A 23,175-nucleotide genomic window follows, 5' to 3' on the forward strand; every position below is an offset into this window, starting at 1 on the left:
TCAAACTTATTGGTAATGTCACAAGAAAAACAATGGTGTGCTTGGTTTAAACGTAACTTTATTCTTTCATGAGTTATTTACAAGTTTCTCTTTGTTCACAGCCATTGAGATGTCGAAGAGGTTAACACATGAGGAGCGGATCGAAATTGTGTTGATATCTGGTGAACGCAGTAACCGGGTCATTGCAGCAGATTTCAATGCAAGACACCCTACGAGACCACCCATCTCCCATGCTACAGTTAGCAAGCTGCTTGCTAAGTTTCGTGAAACTGGTTCAGTGTTGGATTTGCCAAAATGTGGATGCAAGAAAACTGTCACTAATGAAGAAACATCAGTGGCTGTCCTAGCTTCATTCAGCAAGAGCCCACAGCGTAGCACTCGCCACATGTCACTGGAGAGTGGCATTAGTCGAACATCCTTGGCGGATATTAGCTACTCACAAATGGCACCCTTACAAACTCCAGCTACTGCAGCATCTCAATGAGGATGACCCAGATCGGCGCACAGAATTTGCAGAATGGGCAAAACAAAATTGGAACAGGACCCTCAGTTCACGAGAAGATTTTGTTCAGTGATGAGGCAAACTTTTATGTGAATGGTGAAGTTAACAAACAAAACCACCGCTATTGGTCTGACACTAACCCACATTGGATGGATCCTCCAAGACTGTTGGAACAACAAAAGTGATGGTTTGGTGTGGTATATGGGGTACAACGATAGTGGGTCCATTCTTCATCAATGGAAACCTCAAGGCCACTGGATATTTGAAATTGCTACATGATGATGTGTTTCCTTCTTTATGCACTGAAGCTGGCACGTCCCCCTGAGTTTTTCCAGCAAGATGGTGCACCACCACATTATGGGTGCCAGGTCCGAGCATTCCTAGATGAACAGTTTCCTGGAAAGTGGATTGGTCGTCATGGGCCAGTTGAATGGCCCCCAAGGTCTCCCGATCTGACCCCCTTAGACTTTTATCTTTGGGGTCATCTGAAGGCAATTGTCTATGGTGTGAAGATACGAGATGTGCAGCACCTGAAACTACGGCTACTGGATGCCTGTGCTGGCATTTCTCCTGCGGTGTTGCTATCAGTGTGTGAAGAGTGGGAGAAGAGGGTTGCATTGACAATCCAACACAATGGGCAGCACATTGAACACATTTTATAAGTGGTCAGAAACTTGTAAATAACTCATGAAAGAATAAAGTTACGTTGAAACCAAGCACACCATTGTTTCTCTTGTGACATTACCAATAAGTTTGACGTGTCATATGCAATGTTCCCTCTAATTTTTCATGTGTCTGAGCGAACACACAAACTCCCTGAGCGTCCCTTGGACCACTGTGAGCGACATCAGACGTGTGCACTGTGGTCACGCCAGCATTGAATCCATCCAAGTTACATGATTTATTAAAATAATCAAATTACAGCATTTACATTTATGGTAGACTACTTTTAATTAACTGCTTTATCCCACTTACAATGAAAATGTAAAAAAATCCTGTTCATGACCTGTGTAGTATGTTAACACTATTGGAAGTAAAAATAACTTGAACTCCAATTTTGAAAACACAACTTTCTTTTCTTTTTTTTCATAAAGCTCTGACTTGTATTATGAGTCTGTGGTCTGGGAGAGAGTCTGTAACTCTCTGTCTTCAAAATACAGTATATAATGACCAATGCTGGGCAATTAATTATATAGTTACTTTTTCAAAAAAGTAACTCAGTTTGGCAAACAACAAAGTTTTTTGCAGCTTTTTTTTTTAAATACAGCCAAGGTGTTTTTAAATGAACATTTCAAACTATTTACAGAACAATCAGCTGTTCTGCATCAAATTTGATGCCACACAAATTATTTGTGCCACTCCAAAAATAATTTCTGTCCACTATGAGATAAAGGAGAACACCAGCCTGATACCTGCAGGCCTGACAACAGGAGCTGTATCACTGCTGTAACACCTGTAACATTCAGCAGCCGCCTCATTGTTCTGACACACACAACAAAACTATTGACTACACTACACACTAACTACACACTAACTACACAAGATTTTCGCTAAGCGTCGCAAATCTCTCACATCTCAAAGCACCGTCGTCACTCCTAAAACTTCCCCCCGTGTCTTAACAACTAGATGCCACGTTGCCATATCATTTTTTGATTGGTCGACACGGTACTTTTTTCAACCGATAGGAGGGGGTGGGGGTTGGTTTTGTTTTTGCTCACAGGCCGAGAGCGCTTTCGAGCGTTTTCCTTATAAAACGCCGTTTTTTTACCGTTTCTTCCCGCAGTAAATATAAACAATGATAGTATTCAGGAAGAAAACCAAACATTGCAGATATTTTTATCATAACTCTGGTTTTACGTGGCCGATCAACACAATTTAAAAACTGGTATAAAGTCCACACTTTTCCCGTCAGTTGTTCCGTCTGTCCTGCTCACATCTCCAATGGTTGTACACGTTGTCATTAACGTGGCTTCACTCCACATCAGCCACGCCGCTTTGCTAGCTAAAACACCGGTGTCGGCACATAAGGACGCTGTCATAGCCTGTCAACCACGTTGATTGGCTGCGTATATACGAATGTGAATTGCATCATTGGCTGGACTATGGGATAAGGTGGCATCGTTCTAATCCCATACAGGAGCAGAGAGTCACTCACTGACTAACACTGCAGAACAGAATTGTTGAAGTTATAATTTTAATTTCAATTCAGGTTAGATTTTTTTTTGTGCACAACGCAGATTTTCTGTGCGCAGAGACCGTGCCAGCAGTGCGCAATTGCGCACGTGCGCAGCTTAGAGGGAACATTGGTCATATGGCCCTCTTCCTATTGAAAAAACAAAAGTTGTATCCAAGATGGCCGACTTCTAAATGGCCATCATGGTCACCACCCATCTTGGGGAGTTTGCCCCCTAACATATACTATCGTGCCACAAACAGGACTTTAATATCACCAACCATTCCCATGTTATTACGGTGTATCTATATAAATGGCCCACCCTGTAGAATGAAACCAAAGATCAAACCCTGTTTTCAGGTCCAGAACATGGGAATAGAGCAGCTGCCAGAGAATTCAACATTAATGAATCAATGGTACAGAAGTAGAGGAAGCAGTTGAAGAGTTGAGTAAAGTTTGACTTAGCACTTTAGCATGTCCAGAAGTCCAACTTTTTGTGCGATGGTTAGCATCTTCCTCTGCCTTTTCGGTGGCTTTGATGGTGGAAAACGTTTCGTCGACATTGTTGTGTTTGTTGGGGAGAAAACTTACAAACATACAGTACAGCACTTCAGAGTCACACTGCTAGCGATCGAAGATTTATATAAATTTGACAAGCTAAATGCATTCTGTACTGTACAGGAGACACGGCACGAGATTGATTGACAATGATCTACAGCTGATCAGGATGCAGAACACAATGCGCTGCAAAAAAAAAGAAGAAGCAAAATAGCACGAAAAAAAAATCTGCGAAACAGCGAGGCCACGAAAAGTGAACCGCCATATAGCGAGGGACCACTGTATTAAACTTTCATTGGTCTTACCTGAGCTGCTCTCTGACAGCCTCAGCACCAGATCAGGTCTGTTCATGTCTGTTAAAACCTCCATGGTCACCTCCACAGACTGCTGACCAAGTTTATCCACCATCAGATCCACAACGTCTTCTGTCCTGTTTGCATTCATCTGTATTTGTGGCAGGCCCATCTTAAAGCACGTGAATGGGACCAACTGCTTGAAGTTCTTGAGATCCTTTTGACTGAAATCATTCAGTGTTTCCAAGAGAGTCTGTCTAACAGTTTCCAGTTCTTCTTCCTGAAAAACCCAAATAATTTATTAAGTTACGGTATAATATCTCTGTTAAACGATTTAAAGATTTCCATCACTGAATTTCCTCAGTGTAACTTTAGTAGAAATATCAAATATTTATAGAAAAAAAAACACAACTTCATGAATATTAATAATATTTAGAATGATTATTTAAGGTAACATCTGTGATACTGATGATGTTTACCTCACTGTCTTCATGAACTGTTTTTATGTCTTATGTTTTGTGTCTGCAAAACTTTAGTATCATAGGAAAATAAAATTTCCCCTTCATCAGGACTAAAACATTAAGGTTATTTTTCTAAAATAAAGTTTTTTTTAAGTTTTTCTGATTTTGTTTCAAAACATTAGAAAAGCCAAACGAGTGTGTAAACTATAATATTATAACCCTTTTAAGGCTTTTAAAGACCAAGAAAAATCTAAAGATGTCATTTTCAGGTTTTATCTTCAGTAGTAGATCCTTCACTCTGTCATCAGTGGAAACATTATTACAATACAATACAACTTTATTTATATAGCACACTTAAAACCGAAGGTACACCAAAGTGCTTCACAACAAGGTTAAAACATAAGATATAAGATAAAAGGCTATAACAGAGTACAAACCCCCCAAAAAGTACAGACTAAATAAGAAATAAAACATTAGAGCATAGTTTAGAAGATAAAATTACTGAGTATTCATAAACATAAGGTGGGGGTATTTATACAGTGGAACATTAGTAGAAGATAAATAACATAAGAGTAAAATATAGGGAATTTGCACTAACTAACTGAAAACGCTCAGTCAAACAGGTAAGTTTTTAACTGAGATTTAAATGAATAGTTGGAATCAGATGCACGAATAGCAGCAGGAAGATTGTTCCAGAGGTTAGGGGCTGCCAGGGCAAAAGCACGGTCACCTCTGGTCTTTAGCCGGGATCTAGGCTGCACTAAGAGTAATTGTCCTGATGATCTTAGGGCTCTCCTAGGGGTATATGGACTAAGGAGTTCAATGAGGTAGCATGGCACAGCATTGTTTATGTTTTTAAAGGTAAGCAACAGAATTTTAAACTCAAAGCGGTATTTGACAGAGAGCCAATGCAGGTCAGCAAGGACTGTGGTAATAGAGGCAAACCTTGCGGTTCCAGTCAGAATGCGTGCCGCAGCATTCTGGACAAGCTGCAATCTTTGAAGAAGGGCGGAGTGGAGACCAAAGTAAAGGGAATTACAGTAGTCTAATCTAGTGGTCACAAAAGCATGGATAAGATTCTCAAGGTCCTTGTGTGGTATGTAGTGCTTGGCCTTGGAGATTTGACGCAGTTGGTAGAAACTAGATTTAACTACAGAGGATACTTGTTTGTCAAACTTAAAGGAGCTGTCAAAGAGGACACCTAGGTTGCTATCAGTGCCAGAAAGAAAGGCGGCAAGGGGTCCAAGAGTATCAGCAAATTGGCCCCGTGAAATATGGTTGTTGAACAGCACGATTTCTGTTTTCATCTCGTTCAATATAAGAGAGTTACCAGACAGCCAATCTTTGACCTCTCTCAAGCACTCTAGCAGACAGTGTAATGACGATGAAATGTCATCAGTCAGTCGAAGGTAAATCTCATTATCGTCAGCATAAAAGTGATAGAAGATATTATACTTCTCAAAGATAGAGCCCAGGGGCAGCATATACAATGAAAACAACATAGGGCCCAACACGGATCCCTGGGGATAACCACAGTAGAGGGAGGCAACAGAGGAAGAGCAGCCACCCATGGTGACGGAGTAAGACCTATCCGATAGATACGATCTAAAACAGCTAAGGGCATTACCCCCTATGCCCACCATACAGTCGTGGCCAAAAGTTTTGAGAATGACACAAATATAAGTTTTCACAAGGTTTGCTGCTAAACTGCTTTTAGATGTTTGTTTCAGTTGTTTCTGTGATGTACTGAAATATAATTACAAGCACTTTACAAAGGCTTTTATCGACAATTACATGACATTTATACAAAGGGTCAGTATTTGCAGTGTTGGCCCTTCTTTTTCAGGACCTCTGCAATTCAACTGGGCATGCTCTCAATCAACTTCTGGGCCAAATCCTGACTGATGGCATCCCATTCTTTTATAATCACGTCTTGGAGTTTGTCAGAATTAGTGGGTTTTTGTTTGTCCACCCGCCTCTTGAGGATTGACCACAAGTTCTCAATGGGATTAAGATCTGGGGAGTTTCCAGGCCATGGAACCAAAATTTCGATGTTGTGGTCCCCGAGCCACTTAGTTATCACTTTTGCCTTATGGCACGGTGCTCCATCGTGCTGGAAAATGCATTGTTCTCCACCAAACTGTTGTTGGATTATTGGAAGAAGTTGCTGTTGGAGGGTATTTTGGTACCATTCTGTATTCATGGCTGTGTTTTGGGGCAAAATTGTGAGTGAGCCCACTCCCTTGGATGAGAAGCAACCCCACACATGAATGGTTTCAGGATACTTCACTGTTGGCATGACACAGGACTGATGGTAGCGCTCACCTTTTCTTTTCCGGACAAGCCTTTTTCCAGATGCCCCAAACAATCGGAAAGAGGCTTCATTGGAGAATATGACTTTGCCCCAGTCCTCAGCAGTCCATTCACCATACTTTCTGCAGAAGATCAATCTGTCCCTGATGGTTTTCTCTTTTTTGGAGAGAAGTGGCTTCTTTACTGCCCTTCTTGACACCAGGCTATCTTCCAAAAGTCTTCGCCTCAATGTGCGTGCAGATGCGCTCACACCTGCCTGCTGCCATTCCTGAGCAAGCTCTGCACTGGTGGCACTCCGATCCCGCAGCTGAATCCTCTTTAGGAGACGATCCTGGCGCTTGCTGGACTTTCTTGGATGGCCTGAAGCCTTCTTAACAAGAACTTTCCTTGAAGTTCTTGATGATCCTATAAATTGTTGATGTAGGTGCAATCTTAGTAGCCACAATATCCTTGCCTGTGAAGCCATTTTTATGCAACGCAATGATGGCTGCATGCGTTTCCTTGCAGGTCACCATGGTTAACAATGGAAGACCAATGATTTCAAGCATCACCCTCCTTTTAACATGTCAAGTCTGCCATTCTAACCCAATCCGCCTGACATAATGATCTTCAGCCTTGTGCTCGTCAACATTCTCACCTAAGTTAAAAAGACGATTACTGAAATGATCTCAGCAGGTCCTTTAATGACAGCAGTGAAACGCAGTGGAAAGGTTTTTTGGGGATTAAGTTAATTTTCATGGCAAAGAAGGACTATGCAATTCATCTGATCACTCTTCATAACATTCTGGAGTGTATGCAAATTGCTATTATAACAACTTTTTATTTTATTATTACAACTTTTCCAATTTCCAGTATTTATGTGATTCTCAAAACTTTTGGCCACGACTGTATGTCCAAGCCTCGATAGGAGGATATTATGGTCCACCATATCAAAGGCAGAAGTCAAGTCCAATAAAACTAAGACTGTAGAGCACCCTGAGTCAGCAAATAAGAGAAGGTCATTTAGGACTCTCAGCAGCACTGTTTCGGTGCTATGGAGTGGTTTAAAGCCAGACTGGAATTTGTCGCTGATATTATTTGCATCCAAGTAGGCATGCATCTGTGAGAGGACTATTTTCTCCAATGTTTTAGACAAGAATGGAAGTTTGGAAATCGGCCTGTAATTTGCAAGGTCGTTATGATCAAGATTAGGTTTTTTTTTTAGAACAGGCTGGACATTAGACTGCTGATTTATTGTGAATGAAGGTTATTATTTTATGATGCATGATACTGCTGATTTATAAGAAATACTGTTTTCAGAGAATCATGGCCTTATTTTTCTGATTACAAAGAGAACAGAACATACTGCAAAGGAAGCCAAGGTCATAACTTAAGCTCACAGAGAGAGAAAGAATGTGAATGTTTAGGTTTTATGACTAGGTGGAGGGGGACTGAAGCTATAAGAATGTGAGAAATGCTCAGACACGTTGAGATCAGGCGGACACCCTCCCGCGCTCATCTCCCCTCCGGATGGTTTATGCTCAAAAGTGTTGTATGGAATAAAATGATTGTTGATTGAGCATTTATACACCGAGTGTTGTCCTTCCTTCAGCCCAAAGATGAAAGAATTGGGAGAATTTAACAACTTGGTGCCGTGACCCGGATCTTTGGTGTGCTGAGGAAGGCAGATTTGACCTGTGGTGAGAGCGTGAGGCGAGCAGAGGACCGGTCCAACAAAATAGAAAGGTAAGCACAGCCTGTTGTAATATAAATACCGAAATGTGCATATTTGACATTCTAAATTAATCTGTTCGCTAAGTTACACGTATTTTCACATTAAATTTTGTCGGTGTCTGGTTTTCGGCGCAAGAAAACAGAACATCATAGTTGAGGCTGAATTCCAGTGTGACATAGGGACTGGCTCTAGCAAGAAACTAAAAACATTCTACGTTGAGACTCGAGTTGCAGCCCACATGAAATTCCACATTTAACTTTGTCCATGACTGGCCTTTGTGGCAAGAAACTGCGAAAAATTTCTAAGTTACGGCCAAAGTTCAGCACATGAAATAGAGGTGAAATAGAGACTGGCTGTTGGTGCAGAAACACTTTAAATTATTTTCAAGTTGAGCTCAGAGGTTTCTGTGTGTGTTTCTGCGTGTGAGACACGCGCTGTGTGTTTCAGTGTGTGAAATATGAACATGGTGACAGTGACGGTTGATGTGTGAATTTGAAGGCACTAGATCTTAAAATATAAAAGATCAAAGGTTGACGCCTAGTGGACCTCGTGGATTAGTTCCGGGAGTGGTTTCCCAACAGGTAGATCGGACGCGGCCCGGAGGTAACTAGGGTAGCAACCTTGGGAGTGGAATCCCTAAAAAGCTTGTTCATGGTGTGGCAACCCCCCCTGTTCTGTGGACGCAGAGGCAGGTCCAACGGCGTCTGGTTAGCTGAGGTGGCAACCTGGGAACTGAGGACTCCCGCATTAGCTACAGAATAACACTGAAACCGCTGTGTAATCACAGGTTTACATTTATTCTGGAATAGAACAAGAAGATATTTTGAGATCAAAGGTTGAGTTCTATATTAGGAAAAAAGGTTGAATCACTCGCTTCAGTGGTAGAAATTGTTGATTGTTTTGTGCCTGTCCCCTGACGAGTGTGTAAAAAACAAAACAAAAAGAAAAAAGGAAAAGAAGAGAAGAAGAAGAGAGTAAAGAGGGTAATTTGGAGCCACATAGAGATAGACAGGAGTGATGAGAGAATTACAGGAGAAATTTAAGTTTTAAGAGCACATGAAATTGGGTTGAAATTTGGCGCCAACGGACTTGTGGAGGTTGGGAAGTGTCCGGAGCATCGCAACAAAAGGTGAAACAAAAACACACACAAGCAGAGAAATGTGAGAGAAAGGCTCCTTTTAAGGAAACGCCTTGTTTAAAAAAAAAAAAAAAAAAAGCAAAGGCAGAGAGAAGCTTTGCTGGATCTGCAGCTTCACTGATCACACATAAAATTAAACAGCCTACACACGCACACACATGCAATGAAAAGCAGCTTACACTCATGAACATGTGAAGATTTTTCAGCAAGTTTGAAGCAGGGAAATTTAACATACACGTGTTGTTAAATGGTGAAGTTTATCCATTACTAACAAATAAACTCTCTGGGTTGCAGGACAACAACTTAACTTCAAAGAAAATAAAGAGACCGGTATGACCAACCAGTGAGGAAATAGCAAATTTAGTGGTTAAGAGAGTCAAATTGTGAGATGTTTTCTGCTGATTGAACAACACAAGTGATTATTGAAGGAAGGAAAATTCTCTTTTGTGAGTTTAAACATGATCTTAAGAATTTAAACATGTAACTGTGTTGTCCTGTCAACTTGGTGGGCTATGAGTGATTATATCGTGAGAAAAAAAAAGAAAGGGGGGGGGGGGAGAAGACTGACACAGGGCCTGGCCCGGTGTTTCTCCCCTCTCCTTGTGACACAGCCGACACAACATCATTTTCCTGTTCGTCTGTTTTTGTTTTGTTTTTTGTTTTTATGCTTGATTACAGGCTGCTTCACCAGCCCTGGAAGCTGAGGCTGACCTGGACTCCTGCTCTCCCCTCTACCATCTTTGACGTGACCCTGACCAAATGCCGCAGCAGCTGGACCCACAACAACAACCTGAAAATGTCAACAGTGCTGCAGGAAAGTGATCTTATGCAGCAGAGACGGAGAGCGCTAAACCTAAGGCCCGTTTCACTACACGGGGGAAAATTCCCAGACAGCTTCAGCTGACAGAGCTGTGACAAGACGCCCATTAAGCCCGAATGAAAAATGAGGCCGAGCAACAGAATGCTGACCTTGATAACTCTGCATTAACACTGTGCAGGGCAGTGACGGACCAACACGCATGATCAGGCAGCAGAAAAAAGGGCGTGACCGAAACAGAAGGAGCTACTGAGGTCAAAAGGCACCTCAGAACGGACAAAATACAGAAGATGATGCAGGTTTCACCTGCGGCAAACATGGACACTGGAGAAAGGAATGGCCCAATTGGGGCCAGAACCAGGATGGACAGAACTTTGAGCAGCAGCAGCAGCAATGGTCACAAACAGACTGAAAAGGAGGAGGGCAGGACCCCAGGGCACGCTTCAGGCCGTGGTTTGCCCAAGACACCGGAACAGGAAAGTGATGAACACACACACACATCTACACACACACTGACTCAGAATGAAGAAATAGACACACATAAATACATAAAAAGGAGGGGTCGAAAGCAGAGTCGGAGACGGCCAGCCATACACACCGGCGCCACATTAACACTGTGAGAAGCATCCAGTTTCAAAGATGCTTTGTCTGTTTCATCATGTATAATGTTCAAGATGAGGATGATTTACAGCCTGAATCTACTGAATGAAAGCTGAGTTAAAGTCACACTCACTCTCTTCAACAGTGCAGCTCCATGTTCATCCACAGAGTGTTTCTCTGAGGAGGAAAGACATTTACAATCAACTCTGAGGATTCAAACATCGTCACACATCCAAGTAGAATCAGCCTTCAGAAGACACAGATGATTTGAATGGAAAAAAATGACAAAACATGCAGTAAAATGATCCATCTTAATGTTGAAGTAGTCACACAGAGACCGAGTACATCTGTCCATCGTGGATAATAAACAAACACTCAAACCTAGAGCTAATTTATAACCACCAATAAATTCAGTGATCATCTGATGATATCAGTAAGTCAGATCATTTAAATTAGAGGACCGATCTGATTTTCTTTGGAATTTACATTTTTGATGACACAGAGTTTACACTCATGCATGTTGGTCTTACCTCTGGATGCTGAGCTGCTGTCTGATAACTTCTGCACCAGATCAGTTCTGTTCATGTACATGAAAACTTCTCTGGTCACCTCCACAGACTGCTGACCAAGTTCATCCATCATCAGATTCATTATATCTGCTCTGGTTGAGATATATGACAGATCCCTCCAAGAATTAATCATCTGCAGGAGCCTCTTAAATTTCTTGAGCTCCTCGTCACTCAAATCATTCAAAGTTTCTAAGAGCAGATGTTTAACAGCTGCCATTGTTGCCATCTGGAACAATAAACACAATTAAGGGTCACATATTTATTTATGTATTTACTTAAACATAAGCTGTTATATTTATTACAGTTTATCAGAATATGTGAAGAAACTATAAAAATATGATCTTCTTTTATGGTTTAGAATCGGTTTTATATACAGGCTGCGGTTTTTCTCTCATATTGTGCAGATAAACTTGAATTGTATAGATAAAGAATATTTCCATGATTTCAGATTATCTTTAATTCTTTATTAAATATTTGTAAGTAGAATAAAGTTTAATCTGAAAGTGTTTGATGTTTTCAGATTTCTCTGTCCTGTTGAAGGACAAATGTACATGCTGACATTTCCTCAGCTCATCCTCAGTGGTAAAGACATCCTGACATTAGTGTTGGAGAAAATTACTGCTGAAGAAGTCAAACTGAATGAAGCTTCAGTTTGTCACAAACATCCAGCAGAAATCATGAGAAAAATGACTCAACATGAGAACTGATGATACTTTAGTACTCTGACTTTCAGCCTGCTGTCTTGTACTGAATCAGAGATGTGACATGACTCACTTTGTGGATCAGTGCAGAGCGTCGTTCATCCACAGAGTGTTTCTCTGAGGAGAAAAGTGCTCAAAGTCACTCATGACAAACACATTTAACAACTAATTGACAATTATTCAGGAAATATGACTTTGGAAAAATGGACAATATGCAGAATTACACTGAAACCTCCTCAGCAATAATAAACAGTATGAAGGAGTCATTTTTACTCCTCCTCACAAAGTATTTTTATTTAATATGGTCTCATTCTTATATATTTATCTAAATATATTTTATCAGAAAAGTCATAAAATATGTTTTAAAGATGTGTTTTATTTTGTCTGTATTACAAATAATATTATTCATAAAGTCAAAGAAGACTTTACTTAGAAGTTTATGAGACATGTCATAAACTCAGTTTTATGACTTTAATGAGTTTTGATTTTGTTGTCTTACTTCGAGGCAGTGAGCTGCAGTCTGACAGCCTCTGAGCCAGATCAGTCCTCTTCATCTCCTTTAAGACCTCCATGGTCTTCTCCACTGACTGTTGGCCGTAAGTCTGCACCATCAGAAACACTGTGTCCTGCAGGTCTGTCCGCCTGCACAGCACCAATGAGAGGACTGAGTAATATTTATCATGACGAATTTTTTCAATGGTCTGCTTGAACTCCTCTAGCTCCCGGTAATTCAGAGCAGCCAGAGTTTCCAGCAGCAGCTCAATAACAGACTCCATCGTTTCTACCTGGAAAATTCAAAGAAAATGTTCATGAGATAAATGTGACATTTCTCACTTTCAGGTTTGTTTGTTTTCTCATCAACACTTTAGAAATGTAGATGTGTTTAGATGACATCATCCATCACATAAGGTGATGATGTCATTGGTCATATTTGTCACAATGATCACAAACAGCTGATTAACAATTATTCTGCTTCTGTTAACAAGTTCAGGACTTTTCTGACCTGCTGCAGACAGACCTCACTGCACACGCTGAACTTATCAAACTTTGACTTTTCCAATCAAACTCAAATCATTTGTTTCTATCCTGTATTTATGAAATGAAAGCTGGATGATCTGAAGTCAGACAGATGTGACATGACTCACTTTGTGGATCAGTGCAGGCCAACGTTCATCCTCAGAGTGTTTCTCTGACAGAAAAGAAACATTAAAAGGTTCATTCATGACTGATTTAACATCAGTGTTAATAATCAGACACTTTGAAATAACTGATACTTTGATTTCATTCTGATGATCCTTGTAAGTTGGATTAATAACAACATTAAACTTGTTAACATGAAGTCATATTTGATGGAAAACTATCAAAGTGTGAGGAAATGATCCAGTTCTGTTTCATTCAGTAATTCTTCTTCTTCATCTTCTTCATCTTCATATCAATGAGTGTATTTATTGATTGATGTGTTTTCTGGACACTGACCTTTCTCTGTTTCCTCCACATCAAATCCTTCAGCTGATGATCCTGCAGCTGCAACACATTGAATACAAACTGTAACTACATCATACAGACACTGTGTGTGTCCTTTATGTGTGCTCATCCTGAGTATAACACTGAGTCCTGACAATAAAAAGCTTTAATATTTCACTTTCAGCTGTGCTGACTGAAGGCAGGAGGAGGCCATAGTTACACAATCACAGAGAAATCAATGAAAAGACTTTGAATCATTTACCTCATACAGGTCGTCTGTCTCCATAGTGGAGTTTAAATCAAAGCTAACATAAAGATCGATTTACAATACAAGACTGATATTAATCAGCTCAAAATGCAAAAAACAAAGAAAAATATTTTCAAAGGAAAGAAGTTCAAAGACCTTTAGCAGTAATAAGGAGCCACTTTTTTTGCCATATGACATGCCTTCTTAAACCAATTAGTTGTTTAACTGCTGCCATGACAACTCTGAAATGGCTTTTTTAAATTTACATCTAGTCAGAAAAAGTGTTACAATTTGTGTTTTAAGTACGTTAAGTTTTCTGGTTCTAACGGTGTTTCACAGGTCATTTTATTTAAAAAACGGCTCTAATCGCATTAACCAGGGGACGTAACAGCACTTTCTTCTGTATGGGAAAATTCATGTTTCATGACTGTTCATAAGAGTTTAGTTTAATCAGACCTCATTTTACGGATCTACGTGGCTTCTCATCACTAGGCGATTCATCATCTCCAAGTGGGACACTGAGCCTGCTAGTTTTTAACGCACAAGAATCCCACAAATAGAAATAAAACGCTGTTGCGACACTTCTAAAACCCCCACTATCCCGAGAGCCCAGGCGCAGTGACGCCTTTCTTTCAAACTGATGGTTTATGTGTTTTTAATTCCCACGAGCGCAAAGTCCCCAAGGCGCATGAGTTATTTGTTGCTAAGTCCATCTTTTTGTCTCATTTAGCCAGCAAAGGTAACCCCTTAGGCCTATCTTTCCCGTTACACTGGAGCCCCAGCAACTGTGCGCCCCACCCAACATAGCTCATCCTCATTGTTTAGCGCTATAAACTTTCACATCAAGGTGATGCCCTGCAGGTGTATCGACCCCCAGACACAGCGGCACCCTCTATTGTTTTTTGGAAACACCCGTCCTATATAAAGCAACCTCGGAGCCTGAGACCCTCGCCATTTTCACATCAGGACCCGCTGTGGAGCAGACCATTTTTCTACCGATCAGCAAGATTAACATCGTTCTTTTTAACATGGACTTCATAAACGGTAAGTAAATCGAGACTGTTACTGTATTTATAAATGTGTATCATAGGATATTATACGATATTCAATCTGTTTTCTTTTCTAAAACAAAAGCCAGATTTTTAGGAGCTCGTGAGAACAGGCCAGCAAACGATGACATCTTGCGGCCCTTCTGCTCAAACAGCCATCAAAGTGGCAGAACTTGGTACAAACAGCACCGCCACTGGTAACAGAAACGACTGTATCAGGGACGCTGGCCAAACGTCAGTCTCTGAAGATTCATCCATGAACCCTACATTTGAAGAATGGGCTGAAGACGCACCAGTGCCAGAGTGGAGCGCACACCCCTCACCACCACAACTCTGGACTACGTACGGACACCGATCATGAGGAAGATTTTTTGTATTTTGACAACTCTCGTAACATTGATGAGGTAGACTGGGCATGGCCGCCCTTCCAAGTCCCTGAGAAATTACCTGAACCACTATGGGTTAAAGATGAGAACTTACCCTTTGTACCCACGTAATCGGTTTCTGGACTGTATGGTCATGAATTGTGAAGTAAGAATTCTTTTATGTAAAAAAGGATTTTTCTTTTTGTATATAAACAAATGTTGATGTTTTGCGACGGCGTTGTGTGCTTCAATTTTAATAATAATGCGCCAAATCACTACAACAGCCGGCCCAAGGCCATGCCAACCAGAGTAAGGATCTTGTTAGACAACTCACCTGACACATTTTAATCTGAGATAAAGCATTTTCTATTAAAAACAGCACTATCATATCGTATTCTGGGAGACCGGTTCAGAACAACTTCTCGGTAACCTGTAGACAACATGGTGTTAATTCTGTTTATCACCGGTGTTGTGAATTTATACAAACAGGAATTACTTTTATAGATTCAGGAGCAAATTTATTTAATGGTGCTTTTTAGACACTGATCTGAAATATAAAAGTGTGTTAGAAGCAGCTTTGCTGGATTTGTTCCAGGAGGGTTATACAGACGTTTAAGTTTTCTCTTGTGTGATTGCACAGGGCCCATCAATCGCCTAGTGATGAGAAGCCACACAGATCTATAAAAGTGGCTCCTTATTACTACTACCTTTAAAACAACATTTACCAAAGAAAGTCACTGATTCAATAACCTGAATTTTTTTACTCTAAAACATTGAAATATGAAAACAAATGTCTCATTTTATTGTTTATAAAATCTGAATGTGTTAATTTATCAACGTCTGTCTAAAATAAATCAAAGGAAACACATTCTTTCATTTATGAATGATAATAAAGTTTATATTATACAGTTCTTGTTGCAAGTATCTCTGACAAGTTTTGATTTAATCCTTTTGATTTTTTACTGTAAGGTTTAATATTATATTTAAAATACTTCCCACACAGTTAAGAATAATCACACGATGTCTATTGTATGGATTTGTCTATTAATTTATGCAGCTTATGATCGTACAGCTGTCCTTCTTGGTCAGGACACTCTTGATTTTGAATCACAAGAGTTTTTTTTCCCAGGTTAAATAAACTTTAATGAATAAATAAAATGTATTAAAGTTATTACAGAAACTCTGACAGATTATTTTCTCTTACCTTTGAGTCCTGAGCTGCTCTCTGACAGCCTCTGCACCAGATCAGTTCTCTGCATGTCTGTTAAAACCTCCCTGATCACCTCCACAGACTGCTGACCAAGTTTATCCATCATCTGTTTCACTAGTCCATCTATCCTGTTTCTATATGTCTCTATTTGTGGCAGGCCCATTTTGAAGCGCGTGAACTGCAGCAACAAATTGAATTCCTCGAGATCCTTTTGATTCAAATGTCTCAGGATTTCCACAAGAATGTTTCTAACAGTCGTCAGTGCTTCTCTCTGAAAAATGCAAAGGATTTATTAAGTTACTGTCATTTCACTGTTGGGAGATTTAAATATTGTTTTCTCTCTGAAGTAGAAATGTAGAATATTACAGCTGCATGATTGGAAAAATCACAATCACAATTATTTTGTTCAGTATTAATTATTGTGACAGAAAGCTGTGCTGTTATATAAACAGAACATTTCCACATCTGTAAAATTCTCCTTTCTCCTCCTCTACCTCCTATTGTTTTTTATTATTTAGGTCGTGTATGTGCACGAACTAAAGATTTCCATCACTGAATTTTCTCAGTGTAACTTTAGTAGAAATATCAAATATTTATAGAAAAAAACCCAACTTCCTTAATATTAATAATTTTCAGAATGATTATTTAAGGTAACATCTGTGGTACTGATGATGTTTACCTCGCTGTCTTCATGAACTGTTTTTATGTGTCTGCAAAACTTTGGTCTCATAAGAAAACATGACTCCCTCTCCATCAGGACTAAAAACTAAAAGTTCTCTTTTCACTAACTGAATGTTTGTGTTATGATTTTATAAAATTAAAGTGAGTGCATGAACTGCAGTAATAAATATTTTTATTGACTTTTGATGTTGAAGAATTTTAAAGACAAAGAAAAATCTAAAGATGTCATTTCCTGGTTTTATCGTCAGTAGTAGATCCTTCACTCTGTCATCAGTGGAAACATTATTGCTGCAGAGCTCCACATTAACACTGTGAGAAGCATCCAGTTTCAAAGATGCTTTGTCTGTTTCATCATGTATAATGTTGAAGATGAGGATGATTTACAGCCTGAATCTACTGAATGAAAGCTGAGTTAAAGTCACACTCACTCTCTTCAACAGTGCAGCTCCATGTTCATCCACAGAGTGTTTCTCTGAGGAGGAAAGACATTTACAATCAACTCTGAGGATTCAAACATCGTCACACATCCAAGTAGAATCAGCCTTCAGACGACACAGATGATTCAAAAGAGAAAATCATATCAAATAAAATAAAATGACATAAGAACCCAACAAAGAAACCCTCCATCCAGTCCAACCAAAGTAACTGGGGGTTCTCAGCTGTGATAATGAGAGAGGGTACACCTGTCCACCTCAGGTTTTAAAAAGACAGACAACCTTTCACACCCACGTTTAATTTAGAAGCAGCAATAAAGCCAACCAGCATGTGTTTGGACTGGAAACCAGAGCACTCTGAGGAAAAGCATGCAGGCACAGGGAGAACATGCAAACTCCACACAGAAAGGTTCCAGCCAACCAGGAGGCTCAAACACACAACCTTCATGCTGTGAGGAGACAGTGCTAACCACTGCACCACCATGACACCACCAACACAAAAACCTATTGATGACACAGAGTTTACAGTCATGCATGTTGGTCTTACCTCTGGATGCTGAGCTGCTCTCTGATAACTTCTGCACCAGATCAGTTCTGTTCATGTACATGAAAACTTCTCTGGTCACCTCCACAGACTGCTGACCAAGTGTACGCATCATCAGATTCACTGTCTCTGCTCTGGTTGATGATCGACTCAGCCACCGTGAGAAGGATACCAGATCCCTCCAAGGAATGATCGTCCGCAGGAGCCTCTTAAATTTCTTGAGCTCCTCATCACTCAAATCATTCAAAGTTTCTAAAAGCAGATGTTTAACAGCTGCCATTGTTGCCACCTGGAACAGTTAATACATTAATGGAGTCACATATTTATTTATCTATTTACCCAAACACAAGCTGTTATATACTGATTACAGTTTATCAAAAAAGCGAAGAAATTATAAAACTGTGATCCTCTTTTTATGATTTTGAATAGTTTTTATTTTTATTTACAGGCTGCAGTTCTCCTCTCACTCTGTGCAGATAAAAACTGAAATATATCGAGCATATTTTCATGATATCAGATTGTCTTTAATTCTTTATTAATATTTGTAAGTAGAATAAAGTTTCCTGTTTAATCTGAAAGTGTTTGATGTTTTCAGATTTCTCTGTCCTGTTGAAGGACAAATGTACATGCTGACACTTCCTCAGCTCATCCTCAGTGGTAAAGACATCCTGACATTAGTGTTGGAGAAAATTACTGCTGAAGAAGTCAAACTGAATGAAGCTTCAGTTTGTCACAAACATCCAGCAGAAATCATGAGAAAAATGACTCAACATGAGAACTGATGATACTTTAGTACTCTGACTTTCAGCCTGCTGTCTTGTACTGAATCAGAGATGTGACATGACTCACTTTGTGGATCAGTGCAGAGCGTCGTTCATCCACAGAGTGTTTCTCTGAGGAGAAAAGGGCTCAAAGTCACTCATGACAAACACATTTAACAACTAACTGACAATTATTCAGGAAATATGACTTTGGAAAAATGGACAATATGCAGAATTACACTGAAACCTCCTCAGCAATAATAAACAGTATGAAGGAGTCATTTTTACTCCTCCTCACAAAGTATTTTTATTTAATCTGGTCTCATTTTTATATATTTATTTATATTTTCCTCCAGAACAGTCATAAAAAGCTAAAGATGTGTTTTTTTCGTCATTATTACAAATAATATTATTTATAAAGTCAAAGAAAACTTTACTTGGAAGTTTATGAGACATAAAAATCCGTTTTATGACTTTAATGAGTTTTGATTTTGTTGTCTTACTTCTAGGCAGTGAGCTGCAGTCTGACAGCCTCTGAGCCAGATCAGTCCTCTCCATCTCCTTTAAGACCTCCATGGTCTTCTCCACTGACTGTTGGCCGTAAGTCTGCACCATCAGAAACACCGTGTGCTGCAGGTCTGTCCTCATGTACGTCAACAATGAGACAAATGTGTTGCATTCATCATAATTAAATTCGAATAGGGTCCAGTTAAACACACGTAGCTCCCGGTAATTCAGCCCATCCAGAGTTTCCAGCAGCAGCTCAATAACAGACTCCATCGTTTCTACCTGGAAAAGTCAAAGAAAATGTTCATGAGATAAATGTGACATTTCTCACTTTCAGGTTTGTTTGTTTTCTCATCAACACTTTAGAAATGTATGTCTGTGAAGGTTCTCATTCATCCAGGTCATCATAGTATAAAAGTTCAGCGTGTGCAGTGAGGTCGGTCTGCAGCAGCTCAGAAAAGTCCTGAACTTGTTAACAGAAGCAGAATAATTGTTAATCAGCTGTTTGTGATCATTGTGACAAATATGACCAATGACATCATCACCTTATGTGATGGATGATGTCATCTAAACACATCTACATTTCTAAAGTCCAAGGAGCTTGGAAAGAAAAGCGTCTGGACTTCTTTAAGTTGATTGAAGATGTTTCACCTCTCATCCGAGAAGCTTCTTCAGTTCTAGGGTCAAATGGTGGAGAGTCCCAGATTTAAACCCATACGCTTTAAGCCATACACTTGTGAAGTGGCTGTTTGGTGTCTCCGATGTAGAAGTCTGGGCATTCCTCGCTGCACTGTACAGCATACACCACATTGTTAAGTTTGTGTTTAGGAGTTTTGTCTTTCAGGTGAACCAGTTTGTGTCTGAGTGTGTTGCTGGGTCTGAAATGCACTGGGATAAAAGCTTCCTTTACATGTGTGTGTTCCTTCTTTTTCCCTTCAGGCTTAGAGGGAACATGTTCTGCCCGGTGGTGTAGGGTCCTGATTACTCCAAGTTTGTGTTCCAGAGGGTGTTGGGAGTCAAGGAGGAGGTACTGGTCTGTGTGTGTGGACTTCTGGTAAACTTCCATGTTGAGGTTTCCATTTCCTTCAATGTGCACGGCGCAGTCCAGGAAAGGCAAACAGTTATCCTTTGTGTCTTCTCTGGTGAACGTGATGTTCTTATCAAGGCGTTAATGTGTGCAGTGAAGGATTGCACTTCTTGTGTTTTGATTTTGAGATAAAACATTATGGGTCATTCCCACAACCCACAGCTTTACTGTGTTCCAGCAAAGTATCCACTAGCGGTGACAACTCCTCCACAGTAGCAGGTGGGATTTTTTTTTGAGGACGGCTCCTTTTACCTTTCAATACAGATGGTCTGTTTATGTTTTGATCAAGAGCCTTTTTTGGGGCAGCTGAAGAGGAGAAGTCTATCTTATGGCCAACCTCTGGCTGTATCTTGGTCACATTACCCAGCAAAACCCAGTATGCAGGTTCATCTGTAACAGGCCTTGTGCCACAGATCCGCACTGTTGCTTCTACATTAAACAGAAGAGCAGCGACATGGCTGCAGGTCTCCGCGACTCCGGCCATACAGGTGCAGTGGGCGGCTTCAACCTTCCCTGTGATGCTCACAGTGACCCATGGCTGCAATGCTGGTTCATTCAGTCTTTGAGAGTGCAGCACCTGAAACACACACAAAGTTCATTTAAAGACAAGAACTATGAGCCAAGGCCGACATAAATGTGTTTTATCTACTTTATCATAAATGTAACAAAGTGTTCAGAAAGTTAGCACATACATGTAAGTTTTCATTATTTTATGTATCCATCTATAGAACGCTGCATGTTATATTCTAAATCTGCCTGTTCTCTGTCAGAAACCTGCCTGCAGAAAATGAACCTAAAGTATGTAATGCGAGGATGTCATCACTTTAGAGATGGAGAAAGCATAAAGTTCGACTTTAAGTGACAATCATGGACACGTAATATGATAAGGAGATTCTGCAGGTCATTAATCAATGTATAAAACTAAAATAAAATGTATTTTTAGTGACACAGGACACAAACATTGAAGCAAGATATATAATTAGGATTATTTATAATAAACATTAATAAATAATTGCAATTTCTTTAACCATAAAGAATAACTAAATCCTTCAGGACAAAGTCTCATCAATGCACTGAACTCACTATGTTATCCATCTAACAGCCTCCACATGTTCTCACTGTAATTTCCCCCTCATGAATGAATTTATGCTGCACTAATCTGAATGTTTGCAGGGAAATCAAACGCATTTCACTCGCAGTACTCAAGCTGACTTACCTTTGTTTGAATGACGACGTACTCACAAATCTTGTACCCAATCTTTGGTGGATGTGTCCTTCCAGAGATTTATAATTGTGAAACTGCTTCACCTTGTACGCGCTGACTCCACAGACAAGGTACGAAAATATGTCAGGCTACATCGATAGCGGTTGGTCTTCATGGTTTCTACTCCACGGCTGTATTTCATACGGGTCCACATTTCCACTGCACGCTATTTTCTGCAAGTAACGTCTCTTTGCATCCAGACGCAATCTGTCTCTGTACCATCCTTTCTCTTTTAAACTGCTTTTAAGCACAATTCTAGCAACCGTGCTTCCAACACAATGTGTTTGTTTTGATTCGTGGCCCAGGAAGATGGCGCTGCGCTCCCACAATACATTGCGGCGTGAACGCCAAAGCCCTATAGGGGGTCCATTTTCCCTCTTGGAGGGACACTCCCACTGGGCTTAAATCTGGGACTCTCCACCATTTGACCCTAGAACTGAAGAAGCTTCTCGGATGAGAGGTGAAACATCTTCAAGCAACTTAAAGAAGTCCAGACGCTTTTCTTTCAAAGCTGCTTAGACTTTGGAAATGTGGAAGATGTGTTTAGATGACATCATCCATCACATAAGGTGATGATGTCATTGGTCATATTTGTCACAATGATCACAAACAGCTGATTAACAATTATTCTGCTTCTGTTAACAAGTTCAGGACTTTTCTGACCTGCTGCAGACCGACCTCACTGCACACACTGAACTTATCAAACTTTGACTTTTCCAATCAAAATCAAATCATTTGTTTCTATTGAAGATTTCTATCCTGTATTTATGAAATGAAAGCTGGATGATCTGAAGTCAGACAGATGTGACATGACTCACTTTGTGGATCAGTGCAGGCCAACGTTCATCCTCAGAGTGTTTCTCTGACAGAAAAGAAATATTAAAAGGTTCATTCATGACTGATTTAACATCAGTGTTAATAATCAGACACTTTGAAATAACTGATACTTTGATTTCATTCTGATGATCCTTGTAAGTTGGATTAATAACAACATTAAACTTGTTAACATGAAGTCATATTTGATGGAAAACTATCAAAGTGTGAGGAAATGATCCAGTTCTGTTTCATTCAGTAATTCTTCATCTTCTTCATCTTCTTCATCTTCATATCAATGAGTGTATTTATTGATTGATGTGTTTTCTGGACACTGACCTTTCTCTGTTTCCCTCCACATCAAATCCTTCAGCTGATGATCCTGCAGCTGCAACACATTGAATACAAACTGTAACTACATCATACAGACACTGTGTGTGTCCTTTATGTGTGCTCATCCTGAGTATAACACTGAGTCCTGACAATAAAAAGCTTTAATATTTCACTTTCAGCTGTGCTGACTGAAGGCAGGAGGAGGCCATAGTTACACAATCACAGAGAAATCAATGAAAAGACTTTGAATCATTTACCTCATACAGGTCGTCTGTCTCCATAGTGGAGTTTAAATCAAAGCTAACATAAAGATCGATTTACAATACAAGACTGATATTAATCAGCTCAAAATGCAAAAAACAAAGAAAAATATTTTCAAAGGAAAGAAGTTCAAAGAGCTTTAAAACAACATTTACTAAAGAAAGTCACTGATTCAATAACCTGAACAAATCTGTCTTATCGTTTGTACAACTTGAATGTGTTAATTTATCAACGTCTGTCAAAAATAAATCAGAGGAAACATTCTTTCATTTATAAATAATAATAAAGTTTATATTATGCAGTTCTTGTTGTGAGT

General features: G+C 39.8%; 1 protein-coding gene across 10 annotated transcripts in view; it reads right to left on the bottom strand.

Moving 5' to 3' along the window:
* LOC116330579 overlaps positions 1-23,175 on the bottom strand; it is a 285,981-nt gene that overhangs the window by 232,198 nt on the left and 30,608 nt on the right. The window lies entirely within an intron of this gene.

The sequence above is a fragment of the Oreochromis aureus genome, linkage group 11 (assembly GCF_013358895.1).
Source record: "Oreochromis aureus strain Israel breed Guangdong linkage group 11, ZZ_aureus, whole genome shotgun sequence".
NCBI lineage: Eukaryota > Metazoa > Chordata > Actinopteri > Cichliformes > Cichlidae > Oreochromis > Oreochromis aureus.